We start from the raw sequence: 16,024 nt of genomic DNA, 5'->3' as shown, positions 1-16,024 counted from the left end.
TGGCAGAGTTCAAGGAGCATCTGCATGATGTTTTACTCATATGGTCTAGTTTGAGGAACTCCTGTGAGGAACAGGGAGTTTGTCTCTTATGGCTCTCTTCCAACTTGAGATCTTCTGTGATGCAGTGACCTGCACCATGTACTAGAATTTTCATGCTATCTGTCTTCCAGGGTTTAATCCTTGTCTTAATCCCTCATTTATCTAACAGCCTTTCAATAGTTCCTTTCTCAATCTCACTCAGATGTCACTTTTATGCAGATGGCAACAGGATTTAAATTCCTTCCACTGTTCTGAATATAGAAGCTTCACCTAATGGCCTTAATATCATCATTATTTTTTTCCCATTTTTTCTTCAGCATGATTTGGATGGTTTTGGTAACACTAAAACATAAATAGTACCACAGGCTTCTAGATGCCATGCTAGCCAAAAATTAGAGAAATAAGCAACAGGATCATAGAAGGATTTATTATCTCTCTGGTAGGAATATTGTGATAAAGAGTTTAAACACCAGAGATTATTTTAAAAATAGAATAACCAAAAAAATTTATAAATTTTTCCTGTATATAACATTTCAAGATAATGGTATTTACTTTTTTTTTTCTGAATTCTTTTTGACCCTTGAAGTCATTGCAGATTTAGAAATGTTAAATGACAGTTAAATAATTTACCTAGAATTTTCTGGTTTACCCTGTAGATACACAGAAGCAAGCTCTATTTTTCCTCTAGTAAACAAGTAGAGGCCCCTGCAAGTGTTTGTATGATTAAAAGTTAATGACTGAAATCAACTTAAAAGTTCAACTGAATGCTCCTTTATTTATTAAATTATAAGTGTGAAAAGTACATGCAAGAAATAATTATTCTAATAATCTTCCTTTTTAATATCTCCATTTATGTTGATACTCAAGTTTTATTGTACACCCGAAACATTGAAACTGATGTAAAAATGTAATAGATATATTATTAATTCTCTGAATACTTAAAAAGCATGCTATAATTCATTATGGTTTATACTTTTACTTCATGTATACTCTATGCATATGTTATACAAACAAATATATATGATACAAACATATAAATATTCTTTACAAATACTCTAATGGTATTTTTATAGATTCCTTTGTCTTCATTCTCTTAGTAAATTATTTTAATTGTGAACCTTTAGCAATGTGAAAAGTATGGCAGATTTACTGTGGAACACAGAATTCATTCCTTTTTTTTTTTTTTTTTCTTATTTCTACTGCAATAGTATTATGTAGCATGTATCACATGGATGCTTTTGAGAAGAATACCATAATATTTCTTCTCTAAACACTTTGGAATTCTTTCAGAAAGCTATATGTCTGAGGTTTTCAGCAGCTAGCAGAAATCCAGCCCTTCAGATAACATTCAACTTGCCTCAGCTACCACCAAACTTACTCCATCTTATATGGAGTCAGTATATGAGAAGTCTATTTTTCTGAGGTTCTCGCTTCAAAAGGCCCTATTTCCTCATGTTGAGAAAAGTCAATTAAAAATGTGTATGTCATCTTTCTTCCTGAGTGCTTTGATCTCTTAGCAGTGGCTAAATTCTAGTTTAAAGCAATTAACTTGTAGCTAAATAAAAATTCTGCAAGCCACTAAAATGGGGTACTTGGGATGATACCAGCTTTTCTCCTAAAATTTTAAGTATATTAATTTGAAACAGCATTCTTTCTGTGAAGCATTTCACAATGAAGATGATTTAAATCGGTAAGACTTTAATATATCCCAAATATATGGGATATTAGTATATCCCATTTTTTATATGTCACAAGTGCTTATCTCAGATTTTAGTATTATCAGCTTGCTTGGTCCTGCAAGGTGTGAAGAACTGTCCTTTGCCCTTCTTGCTCAAGCTCTCATGGCATTGCTTGAGGTGGTAAATATCTGTAGGATAAACACCCTTACTGCCTGTGTACAAGAAACCTCTGCTATATGGCTTGAATATTATACAATGTGTTCCACAAAGCAAATTCCAGAGTTATTACAGACTACTTTTGGATGTTCCTGAGAGGAAGTACTTTACCTTATATTCTGTTTAAGGACAGAGACAAAATATTGGACAGGAAAACTTTGTTTCTTCTGCATTCATATCTTAAAAAAAATTAAACAAAATCACATGGGGTAGTAATACAGAAATGGATTACAACATCAGCAAAACATTTATATTATTGCTGGGACATTAACAACCAATCACTGGAGAAGTTAATAGCTTAAACTGAACTGAACCATTGCATAATCTATATTTAGTTTAGTACAAGAAGGAGGAAAAAATATTTATTATCAGTGTTCTAAAGATGGGACTAGAAACAATGATTTAATGTCTTTCTTTGTCACAGTAACTTTTTTCCTCTCCTTTTTTCCTCTTCTTTTTTCCTTTTTTACCTTCATCTGTCTCTCAAAAGTCTCAGTTAAGACATTTGCCATGATTCTTACAAGAATCAACGAACATAAAATATGGGAATCCTTTCTGGTGCTATTTTGTATATTCAGCTTTTACATATGATCTGCCTGAATGCAACCTACTTTTGTTGAATATTTCATCCTATTTATAATTTTTGTGTTCTGGCTGATCTATAATTGCATAATCTTCTTATATCTCAGTAAAAGTATAATCTTTTGAAAACTAAACTTTTACATTCTGTTTTGAAATATTTAGTCAGCTTATATCAGAAGTTTTTCTGTAAAAGTGTTATTATACATATAATATATGACAATAATACAGTGCTGCTATAGTGTATAATACTATAATATGAAGAGAGCCTCTAGTCTCATGCTGCTGAAGCACCTGCCTTCCTTCCTCCTGTTTTAACCACTTCTTCCTCTATTTCCTCATCTTCATCCTCTGCTGTGCCTTCTGTCTTCTTCATTTCTGTTTCAAGTTGTCATCTAACATCCATCTCTGCTTTCTTTTTCAATTCCCATTCTTCCTACCTTACATAAAAAACCCATTATGTGAAAACAGAGCTCCTTTATCTTTCACTTCATGTGTGTGTGGTCCACCCGGGATATGGTCTGTCTACTGCTTTTTATTATTCATTTATGCCATTGGGGTATCCTAGCAAAAAGCTACCTGAACAAAGCTGATGCCCTAAGGCAACTTTGTGGAAGTTTGCTTGTTTATTTGTTTGTTCATTTAGTTGTATTTATATTTGGCGTGGATTAACACCCTAAAGTGCACATTTCTTTGGCCATAACCGAGAGGTTTAATATAATTATCTGACTTAATGTGGGTGTTTAAGTCAAACGGCCTCATAGTTTTCCTAAAGATATCCCTTTCTGTTTTCTCAGTTTTCTAAAACTGTGTTAGTCTGATGCCCTAAGCTTTTTTGCACCAAGGGCACCTTGTCAGCTGAAACTTAAGGAACCAAAACGATGCTCTCAGATATTATTTGAATTGCATGGCCTTGGGGCTTCCTAAGGCAAAGATGGCTCCAAAAAAGATAAATTTATGTACCAAAGCCATTTTTTCTGTTGGACAAACTAATGTGTTCATAGAACAGACTTCTACATGGGCCTTGAAAGACAAGTAAGAGAAATTCTTTAAAACTGGATGCCCTTGGAAATGCATATCTCCTGATATGAAATGATGCCCCAAAGACATTAGGAATATCTTACACTTCTCAAATCCATAAAAGTAGCAAAAAGAGTTTTCCTATATTGGATGAGATATAGTTATAATTTCTATATTCTGGTGGTATAAATTTTATACTATTAAATAACATTAATTATGAATTAATGGAAATTAATTAAATTGGATTAATAATTAATATTTATTATCTTGGCTTTAACTCTAGAAAATAAATTTAAATTTTAAAAAATATCAAGACATTTTGCATTCTTTCTAATAGTGCTTCAGCATTTAGAAGGTATCTTCTAAAGATCAAGGTTTTGAGAATTCTGTCAAAGAAAGTCGATATTGAGGGGAAAAATCTTACAGAAATTTAGGTAAGAAGACTACTAACAATAGTTTATCAGTGCTGGGCCCAGGATTGTTTAGCTTGTTCATCAATGGCTTGATGAAGAGGCAGAGGTCTCCTCAGCAGGTTCACTGATGACACAAAGCTGGGAGGAGTGGTCGATAGCCCAGAGGGCTCTGTAGCCCTTCAGAGGGACCTTGGCAGGTTGGAGAGGTGGGCAGAGAGGAACCAGCTGAAGTTCAGCAAAGACAAACACAGGGTCCTGAAGCTGTAGAGGAATAACCACAGGCACCAGACAGGCTGGGGCTGATCTGCAGGAAAGCAGCTCTGTGGAGAAGGATCTGGGGGTTCTGGTAGACACCAAGGTGTCCATGAGTCAGGAATGTGACTTGTGGCCAAGAGGCCAATGGTGACCTGGGGTGCATTAGGAAGAACATTGGACTGTGCAATAGGTTTTCCAGACAGGTTGTGGAGTCTACCCCATTGGAGATATTCAAGAATGGCCTGGATGCAATCCTGTGCCATCTGCTCTGGGATGACCCTGCTTGAGCAGGGAGGTTGGACCAGATGTTTCAACATGTGGTCCCATCCAAATCTGGCCATTCTGAGACTGTGATTCTGTGAAACACCTATTTCTTCAACATACTACTGTACTGAATTGAAGGAAATCCTTGGTTTTCTCAGTCAAAGTCTGTGACTTTACACTATTTTACTAAAGGAACCCAGGAAATATTCTCTTATGTAATCAAGTTTATTATTTTAAATTCTTCCCCTAAAAAGTATGAGATTTAAACCTTAATTTAAAAAGAAGAAGGAAAATAGATTGTAGATAATTTTTAGCAAATTATACATATCCTTAAATTTTACAACCAATGCACATTTTCTGTTTATAAAAAATTGTTTGATTTACTTAAGTATTAATGTTTTATATTAAAATTAATATCTAGAGTATTTTTTTAAATAATCATACAAAAGGGTTTTTTCTTCTTTATTCTAGAAGCACAATTTTTGAGTAAGAGAGGATTCAAAAGAATACAGAAGATATTAAGGGGAGTGTTTATTTTATTAATGTTTTAGAAAATAATGAAAGAGCTTTTCATGCCTCATTATAAGCTCAGTTTGCCTTTATACTGATGCAACCTGACTGATTTTTGTAGGCAATTTCAAGTGATATGTATTAATGGGAGTGAAGAACAATGTACTTGTTTATAAGCAAGGAGAAAAATATAATTTCTTTTTTTACAGCTATAACATGTACATCTGTATTTGCTTATTATCCATATCATAAAGATTTTAGTGCATTTCTAAAATTATTTCAGGGAGATTACTGCATAACATCAAACAGAAATTGATCTTAAATTTTGCAACATTAATTGACATTTTTCGTTGAGTTTGTGCAAACACTTTTTGTAGCTTTCTAATCCTCTATAATTTTTTATGTAGCCAACCCTGAGGATTTCTTCCTGTTCTTGAAAAATGAATCCAGAAAGTCTCTAAAGCCAATGGAAAAAGCCAAAGCAAAGGATGTTACAGTAGCTTTTTTTTCTGTGTACCCATATATAATTCTAAATTATGGATTTTTACTCCTAAGAAGTATGCATATATAAATTCAATTTTAAATTATACCAGCCTGCATGAAGGAACAGTATATTCTATGCCTTCTACATTTCTAAATGTACTTTTGGCACTTTGACATTTTGGCATTTTGGCATGGTAGAAAAATATATGAGCTTGTATTACATTGGCTAATATTGTTGTAGTCCATCTAATGCATTTGTTTATATGTGGTGTAAATAGTTACTCATAGGCAATTTAGTAAAATATCTATACCATAGGTTTTCATATTTTTTCAACATTTGAATACCAGACATAAACAAATGAAAAGTATATTCAGCACAGAAATCTATTACTACTGCCATAAGCTAAGTTCCAACTTCTCTGAGTGTTTGGCTACACTGAAAGAGACTGTGCTGGCCATGAAAAACACCTAAAAAAAATGTTTGTTCCATTATTGGCCACTTAAAGCACAGGGACTGGTAATATCCAAGGAAACTTCTGTAATATCTGTATCAAATTATATCAATCTACTATTTTTACTTCCACAAGTTTAGTTTAAAAAAAAAAAAAAACTCTGAAAATATTGAAAGCACTGACACAAATATAAAAAAAATATGTGCATGTGTGTACGCACCTGTGCATTTTCATCTTCTTTGCATAAAAACTTTAGGCAGGTGAAGACCCTGTGTTCCTATATATTAAGTTCAAACATATCTAAATTTTATTCCTATGTATTTGAATGAAGTGAACTAGAACTCGATGCAAACACTTTAAAACTTTCAGGGTAGTATTTTGTTAAACGAAATAATTTTCTAAATGTTTCATCATCTTTTGCTATATTTTTTGCTTCAGAAAACTTTTGTTGTAGTTTCCTCTTCTGGATCCAGTCACAGAGACCTGTTATCTAAGACCTTCTAAACTTACAGAAAACTAAAATTTAGATATTTACGATCAGAAATGAGGTCTCCGATGGAAAGTGTAAAGGAAGGAGTGAGTTTCACAACCCCACAGAAAATGTTGAATGGACAATCTCAAATGGCCAAAATACTTTTGACAACATGCAATCTGTCAAAATACATGCTTTTTTAAAAGTAAGTTTGTTCTGTAGTGATTTATTGATTTTTATGAAGATTTCTGTAACAAGATTTTTGACAGTTTTTTGCTTCTGACCAGAAGAACTAACTTGAAACTTGAGGATCAAGTAATCTGACTCTGTTTCACTCAAAATCACAACATTTTTTGCTTTCACTCCAAGATAAAATTACTTACTTTGAAAGCTGTTAAACACACATAAAATCTGTAGCAGTGCTATGATAATAAGTATCTCACACAAGCAGAACCCACCATCACTTGAGGCTTAGGGATTTGGAACAATAAAATAAAATTTAACCAAAACTCAATAATCAGTCTTTGAACTTCCAGCTATTTTCTGTGTTTGAAGGAAGATATTCCATTTGATAAGTCAGATGCTTTTGTTCTGCACCGTGTTGAATGACAATCCTCTACTGCATTATCCTGCTAGTCTCAGCTTCTTTGTTTCTTTCCTATCTATTGCCTTTTTTCTTTCTTCTTGAAATTATCTCTGTCAAAGCGATATCTAAGGGTCTCTACTAATTTTGGCCTTGCTTCTGTATCTTTTCACTTCTGATAGCCTTTCCCATTTTACTCTTCTCTTTAATTAGACATCCAAACCTTTTTTTTTTAATCTTGTGGCAATTTGCAAATCTCCACTTTACTAGCCTTCAAATCTTCAGTATTTTCATCTAGAATGTAGAAAAAGTTTGAATACTTGAAGGTACAAATTGTTTGCAAGTTGTTAGTGCAGGAATTATTGCTGCTAGTAGTAGAAATAATGAGACTTTTTTTTGCTAAATAAATTACTTTTTTTCTACAAAACTGTATTATTCAAGAAGTAAAGGCCTATGTTACTGCAAAGAAAATAATGAAGAAAAATCTTCAGATGAGTTAAGGAATTCAAATATAAAGACTTAGATAAATATAAAGATAGATAAATAAAGACTTAGATAAATATAAAGATAGATAGTGCAGTCATTTTCATATATTTCCCGAAATATTTGAGCAAGTCATATATTGTAGAAGGAAGTTAGAAGAATGATTAGTCTTATTTATAGATATGTGTTGCAAAAAATCAGTGGTGCTGTGAAATCATCTGCATTGTTGTGGCTGGAAAAGAATGAAACCACCTTTAGAAGATAAGCAAAATAATATTTCATTTCAGTAAAAATAAAAAGTTTAATGAGCATATGTTACTGGCACTATACAAATCAGTAAAAAAGTAAATTCAGTGTTCTCTAACCCTGTCTTCATTAATGACATCCAAAGAGCTATACTAATTTAACTCCCAGCTTGTCAGATGAGATTCAAGAAGCAGTGATAACTGAAAAAAGAAAAGCAAATTGTTTACTTTACAAAAAGACCCCAAAACAAAAAAACAAACAAAAAAAAGCCCCACCACAAACCAGCCAACCAAATGAGTTTTAAATAACTTCTAACAAGTAGCCAGATAATTACCTCCATGATATTGATGAAGGATATCCAAAAAATTCATTAAATATGAAAAAATGTCTAAATCCTCATGACAGTATCAGAGCATGGAGGACTCAGAAGTTAAAAACAGAGTAAATTTCACAAAGATCTGTTTATATGTTCTGCAGCATGTGAAGAAATGAAAAGCTACTGGAGAAATCATAATACTAAAGGTAATTGCTATTTTGGCAATTAAATTTTTTCACCACATATTTTTAATGATACAATTTTTGGTTACAGATTGAAAGAAAAATTATGTTAAATAACAATAGGACTCTTTAGGATAATAGTAGTTATTTTCTTTCTAACTCTGACAATTTCATATACGCAAATATTCAGAATCAGACACAATGACCAGAATAGTCATCATAAAGTTCAACCTCATTCACAGCCTGAGGATGTGGTATTCCAGTAAACTAATGTCATTCAGTCTCTAGTAGCAGACCAGTGTGTAATCAGCCATGCAAACCACAAGTACGCACAGTACCTGGCTTTAGAAACATTAACAGACTAATGTCTCAACAAGCCTCTGTTAAAATGTATTTAAAATCAGACTGCATGCTTCTAACACACTCTATACTTGTTTATAGTCAATGTCCAAAATACAGAAAGTCCTTTTTGTAAAGTTCATATTAATCTGAAAAATACCATCTAGGAAAAAAAAACAAAGGAAGGAATCATTTGTATGGAGAAAAAGCCTAAAAGACTTTGTTCCAACTATTTCATAGAAAATTGCAAATGCCTCAAGCAGGCACGAAACTAGAAAAAAATTGCCAACTGAAAGTTAGACACAAAAAGGCTACAAATAAATGTTAGTGTTAGTTTATTCAATTGTGGTGAAATATTTACTGGGAAGTCTATTAGTACAGTTATTGCTAATAGAGATGTTTATTCCTGTAATTGAACTTAAAAAAAATTACAGTGTTGTAGATTTATAAAACTGGTAGTTTTATTAAGAACTTGCTTAGTACATTTACTTTAAAAAATCTATATACATAAAACTGTCAGCAGAGGAAGAAATAATGAATATATGAAGCATCTTCATCTCTATGCAGATGAAGTGTATGTTCATGTCCTTGATTTAACATTCTCAGAAAATCAACTAACTTAAAGTGTAATATGAAAAAATATTTGTGTCAGCACTTTTAGAGTAATCATGTATTTCAATATAGCTGTACGCAGTTTAATGAGAATGCCTTCAAAATAAATCAAAGCACTGGTGTTCCTTTTGAAAGGTTTGCTCATCACTGAAATGTTCCAAAGAATAAAAGTAAATTCCTGGCAAACAATAAGGAGATCTCCAAAGAAGAATGAAATGTGAACACAGGAAGATTTGTTTAGTGTTTCTATTCAATAATGTATTTACAATTAACAATATTTACATAGTTAATAAATTCTAGACTGAAGCATAAGTTCAGAATCTTAAATCGGTTGACATTAAACAAAGCAGCTTTTGATTTACTACTCAGTTGAAACAGATTGTTGTAAACAATCTACAAAGTGTCCAAGGTTATTTATCTTTTTTTTCTTCATTTGTATGTAATTTTGTTTCTATATTTATGAAGGAACCCAATTCTCTATAAATAAAAATGAATGGAAAACAAATATTGCAAGATTCATCTGGGAATAGTGTGTTATCTTCATCTTCCAACTTCTTTCTTGTTTTTATTTGCCTTTTGAGGGCTGCTGCTTTCTTATTCTCTTTAATACATGCATTGACTAGTGCAATTTCTCTCCCTCTCAGATGTGGCAGGAAATTTCATGTGTTTTGATAATAAGTGAGTAGACACCCAAACTCAAATCCCCAAAAGCTTACTTCTGACATTCTTTAATATTACTATGATTTATCAAGTATTTCCACAGTTCCCTCCTGGCTCCTTTAAAAGATAATTTAAATGGCTTTACAATAAATCTGTTTAGTGGCTGTCTAATTTGACACACATTTTGACATAGTCAATTGTCACACATTTAACATATCACATGATAAGAAAAGAAGCTTATGAACAGTTTAAATTTTGGTCTGTATGAAAAACAGTGTTATTACAGTACTAGGATTGTAAGCAGTGATTGGATGATTAAAGAATCCAATTTATAGTTAATTATCTTTTAAATATTATTATACTATCTTAAACCAATTACTTATATTCCAGTCAGTATCTGTCTATCAGACTAAATGTTCCCTTGAAGCATAGTCTAATTTGCCTATAAAAAGTGAGAATTTAACGTCAAGAATATATAAATTGGTTCATAAATAAACTATGGAAAAAATTGAAGGACGTATCAGACAATTAATACATTGAAAATATTGGAATATTGCAAATAAAATATTTACAGAATATAGAAGTATGAGCACCATATCTAACAATGTGTTACCTACCAACTTCATGCTCCACTGATCTGAATTTTAGTAAAGAATTTTTAGAGTTTGGTTTTAGAGTTGGTTTAAATATTATCATTTAATGAGACTTCAAAACTAATTTCCATAATCCTCAAAGAAAATATTGTTCAACATTCAAAAGAGCTATCGGTGTTCTTTTTCAAAGCTCATATTAATGCCAGCTTCAAAAAGGGGGATGTTTATGACACCAAGATAAGAAAATACAAATACAATTGTTAATCACTGTGTAATTACAAAACAGACTTTTCCTAAAGTCAGAATATAGATACCTTGCAAGTGTTTACTTCACAGTCATCCACTCACTTGATTCTTTCCTATTTAACTGTTCTGCAGGAAGTTCATAACAGTCCACAGCAAATAAACTTTATAAAGCTGAAAAAAACTTTGTGAAAGCAAACAATCTGCTGCCTTAAACATTTTGTTGAAGTTCATGTTTTCATGTTTTACAACATGTTCTTGTGATACACAGTAATTCTTTCAACAACCTTCGCTCAGAAAGATCCCAGAGCTTAAACAGAGCCTTGTAATGCAATCACTGCACTTATGGATGAAAATTCATAATGTGAAAGTGGCTTTAATTTAAAATATATATATATTTAATAGTAAAATATTATTTCTGAGTGAAAACTGAGTGGAAAGATTATTTTATTCCCATCAAAACAAGGAATGTTTTGATGGGAATAAAATAGTTTCACTACACATTGTTTCATTGGGTTGTCTTCCTGTCTCATGACCCATTATGGGGGACAAGGCCCTAAACTGTAATGCTGCTGTGAAGAGCCAAAATGCTAATATTCAATACCTTTCTCTTCATGTGAGAGCATTCCTAACACCTGCTGGAGTGCTTTGCTTGCTTTCTCCAGAGCTGTTCACCAGTCTTCCTGAGGAAAGGTCTGCTAAGGGATGAATCTGCCAGAATATACAGAAATCTGCCAGAATATACAGATAGGAAGTTCCAAATACAGTCATGGCTTAGCATGCCAGCAGACTGTAGCTGGGTAAAAGTGAATCATATTTTATAACTTCGTGTTACTGGAAAGGCTAATATATCTTCCTCTCTTTTTTTCTGCTGACACACTTGAAGGAAAACATCAAGCCAGACATATAGATCCTGAGAGGGATTCTCAGCCTTGGGCCCAAATCAATGGTTAAGCAACAATTGTAACTTATCAAACTCATTCCTGTTACTGATGTCTCAGGCAGGAGTATTTCCTCTCCATTTCTTTCCTGCTTTTTCAAAGAATCAAGGGGAGACAAAAACAGTCCTTAAGGTAGGTAAGCACATAGAAATTATCTTCTGCTACTGACTTAGCTTTTGGCAAAAAGGCTAAAAAGATGAAAGAAAACTTGAGCTGAGGATAAGAGTTTGAAGACCAATGTGTAAACAGGGTGAATGATGTCACTCTTTCCCCTACAAATGTTTTTATGAATGAATTGAACATAAAAGATTAAATTATTTCCCCAATTTGTTTAGACTTTGGCAGACAATCAGGCAACAACACTGCACTGAGCAGGGCAGAAAGGAGCTTATTTATTTATTTTATTTTAAATAGTCTATTTAAAATGTATCCCTCGTCAGGATATATTTCCTTTATGCTTATTGTTGGTCATATGTGCAAATGCTGATGAAAAACCAGATGTGTTTGGCCTTTTGAAGAATTCATACTGTTCAAACTTTTCTGAAAGTGTTTAAGTTTTAATTTTCCATGTCTGACAGCTTGCTGAAAACTCCTGTGAGGTAAAGTCTGGAACAGAGAGATTTTAGAGGTGATATAAGTGGCATTTCAAGATTCAAGGGGTATCTTCTGTGCCAAGAAAGAGGGAGAGCACATGTGAGGGCTATTAGTAGTGTGAAATATTATTCTGAGAATCAGCCAAAATCGCTGTATAATAACCTGGATTCTAGGATTTATTACATTGGATGACATGACTTGATGTTTGCCCACAGGCTGAAGCTGGGTGAAATAAGACATGAAAGAGAATCAGAGAGACCACTGCTCGAAAGAAGTAAAAAGGGGACATGATCCATTCTGTATGTGAAGAAAGTCAGAGCAAATTACAGATTTATGGGAGAGAACAGTGTTCCTGCCCATGCCCCCTAGGTATAGCAATTTAGTAGGTGATGTGGTTTGACAAGCTGGCATGTGTGATCACAAATTAGAGACAGCCCATTCACCTGAAGTTCAGGCTGCTGAAGCATTCCTGTGACAGCTGACATCTAAAACTCCTTGTCCTAGTGGAATACCTCTCTGGTGTCCTCAGTAAACATACCAACATACTCTAATAAACTTCTTTACAATACAAAACTGTGTATTAGATTTAACCCTCTGAGCTTCTGATTATCCTGAAATGATCTGACAACTAAATTTTGAGGTGCATTGCTCAGATTGGGATGCATGAGGCGAGGGACGAAAAAGTGTGAGGTACAATGTATAATACCTATTTGCACCCTGGGGTCTTCCCAATCCTAGAAAGACTTGTTAGGCTTGTCAGTAACAGAAGTATGTGCTCCTAGTGCTGCATGTGTTAGGCATTAGGGCCAGTATCATGGTGGGTCTTCTGCCTCCAGTTACAGAAAACAAACTAAAGCACCTTTTTTAGCCCCAACAACCACAGCAAACATCATTTCTGTGAGGATACTCAGAGAAAAATGCCTTCTCCTCACACATAACATGCTGTAGGCTTATCCTAATGAAAAAGATCAGGCACACTCACTAATTAGTGTGAGTTGCAAAGGATTTTGGTACATTTGGCAAGTCCTAGTTACTTCCTGTTGAGGGCTATGATCAGGTGGAGTCACATGAACATTGGGTCCTACTGACACAAAATTTGGCTTGAGAATAAAAACCTAAAGTCAACAAATTTTTCAAAATCAGGTTTGAAACACCTAGTAGTAAAAACCTGAAATTTATTTATTTTGCTACAAATCAGGCAACTTATGACTTCTACCTCTATCATCACTGCACATTAGAAAGTTTTTTTTCACACAAACTTTACTCCTTTTAATCTGAAACCATCATGTATTTAGTTTTTACACTTAAGTGCTTGAATTCTCCTCCTTTCATGACAAAATATGTGGATTTTTAATTTTTTAACTTGACTCTCTTTTCAGAAGTAATCCATTTTAGTAATAAATTACTAATGTATTCAATATTAATTTGAATATTATATTCTATTTTCAGTGGATAATTTTACAGGTTTAGGTAAGGACTTGGATGCTATGATAACAGTATGTCAAATAGTATGTCTTTAATTGTTAGGATAAAGCTGATTATTATTTTCCTGATAATTACTGGGACTAGATTTTGGGCTCTTCTAGTCTTTGAAGGCCACTGATTTTTAAGTTTTGTATTTTTTTATATCATTTGGTTTTAAATTAAACTATCAGGGACTTTACTGTCTTTTCCAGATGTTGTCCAATAAGCATACTGTTAAGAAATCAATATATACAATAAATATCACACATCTGTAGCCTCCAGAGACATTTCCTGAAGAATTAAATACCAATTACAAGGTGTTCTTCACAGAGATTTTTTATAAAAGTCCCTGAAGGTGCCTGTGTTGAATAGATGTCTTAGGTTTAATATTTAGGAAAGCAGGCATCTCAAAGAACAAGTGCATCATGCTCTAGAGAAGAATTAGCCAAAATGCATAGATTCAGCAAAAGTTACTTCAAGATTTGATCTGGCACTAAAAATATCTAAATTTAATTTGCCATGAGAAGAGGAGAGCAATGCCACCAGTTCAAATTAAATGGTGGGTCTTTTCCTGTAACCTATTCACAAAAACTCAGTTAAGATTTCATACAAAGCATGCATGTACTTTCTCAAAAGCCTTTTCTTGACATCTATCAGTTAACATTATCCATTTAGCTGTCTTGTAAATTTTAAAGCAATTTTCTTCAAAATGAGCCTGCCGAATAATATAGATATGAGATAGATGTCAGTGTGGGTGATGAAATTAAAAAGCCCAGATTTGGGGGCTTGGAAAAGAAAAGATGAAAATGAGAATGATTCTTGATGCTTACATTTGTTTCCAATAACCTGCAGTCAGAAAATGGAAGGATGTAACAGATGCTAATTAACCAAGAAAACAACAACAACTCAAATGTCACCGGCTATCCATGGAAGCGTAAGCTCAGCTGAGGTGACAGCATTCACCAAGAATAGCCACCTATTTCTGTTTTGTGATAGGAAATAATATATATATATATTCATGAAAACAATATTTTCCTATCATTGTTAAAATGTCAAGAACTCTGTTGCATTTTGATACCTTCTTTTCCAAATGTCTCTTACATTAATTTTTCTACAGATAAGAGAACAGTATGGCAACTAAGCTGACAATTTTGTGCAACTTTTTACATGTATTATGTAAAATTATACTTGAACCTGATTTTTACTTTAACAGAAAGAAAATTACTCAAGGTTTAAGAGATATCTGTGCATGGATAAAGGAATATAATTTTATTGCACCTAATAAATTATTTCTGTGAATGCTAAGGTTCTCTCTTACCAACTCCCACTCTTATTGAGTCCTTCAGTGTATTAAGAAGAATGGCATTCTTAACTTCTGAGTATTAATGTGAAAAGTGTATTGATTAAGAAGTTATTGGTTCTCAAAATTTCCTGAATTTCCATGAAATAGCACAATTTTTTCTATAAGAAACATATATTTGTCTATAGAGGATGCACAGGAATCATATGTTCACATTTTCCAAACTGTTTAATAATTTAGAAAATATGTCTAGCATATAGCTTCTCACTTCCATCTGCAGGGATAACTTCCAAGGATTTTTGATGCGTTGTTAGAAAGCATCATACTGTTAGTTCTTTTCTGTTTAACAGGGCTTTTTAAAGCTATGATGAGAGCTTAAGTAGTACCAAAAATCTATTTTTCTTAGTTGTTATTGTATGCTTACAGTTTTTATGACTTATGTAGGAGTCTAACTGAAACAGTTACAACCATTTTATTTTTGTCTCACAATGGGAATTTTATATGTTTACTACTTTTTTCCTTATGATCCCCTGCATGTTCATTTTCCTGATAGGGATCAGTACCACATCAATAACATGGAAGGAAAAAAAGGCAGGCACAGCTACAGAAAAAAAATCTTTATTGATCATAACAAGAGGCCAGAGTTACATGCTGAGAAGTTTGGTTTTACCTGGAAAAAGCCTGACTGCCCATTCTCTCCCCCGAGGTTGTGGTAATACAACCAGCTCCTCACAAGCCTTAGGTTTTTTATCTCCACTTCAAGTCATCATTTCGGAGCCAGAACTGATCAGACCAGCTTTTATATTTTAAATTCCTTAACTAAGATGAGTTTTGATATGTTCAACACTGATGGCTGCAAACATTTTGTTTATATAGCTGTCATCATTACTACTATCATGAGAGAAATTTGCCCATAAAAGGTGTAATTTATTAAATTTAAAAAGAGTAAGTTAAAAGATCTTGTCCCCATCTTTACTTTACCAGCGTGGTTAAAGCCCTCAATGAAAGCTGAAATTGAGTTTAAGGTATCTCTGAGAAATTGTTAAATTACAGTTTATGTTAAACCAAGTCAGATTCTTGCATTCA

The sequence above is a fragment of the Parus major genome, chromosome 4 (genome assembly GCF_001522545.3).
Source record: "Parus major isolate Abel chromosome 4, Parus_major1.1, whole genome shotgun sequence".
Lineage (NCBI taxonomy): Eukaryota > Metazoa > Chordata > Aves > Passeriformes > Paridae > Parus > Parus major.
The sequence above is the reverse complement of the archived record's forward strand: the minus strand, read 5'-3'. Positions refer to the sequence as shown.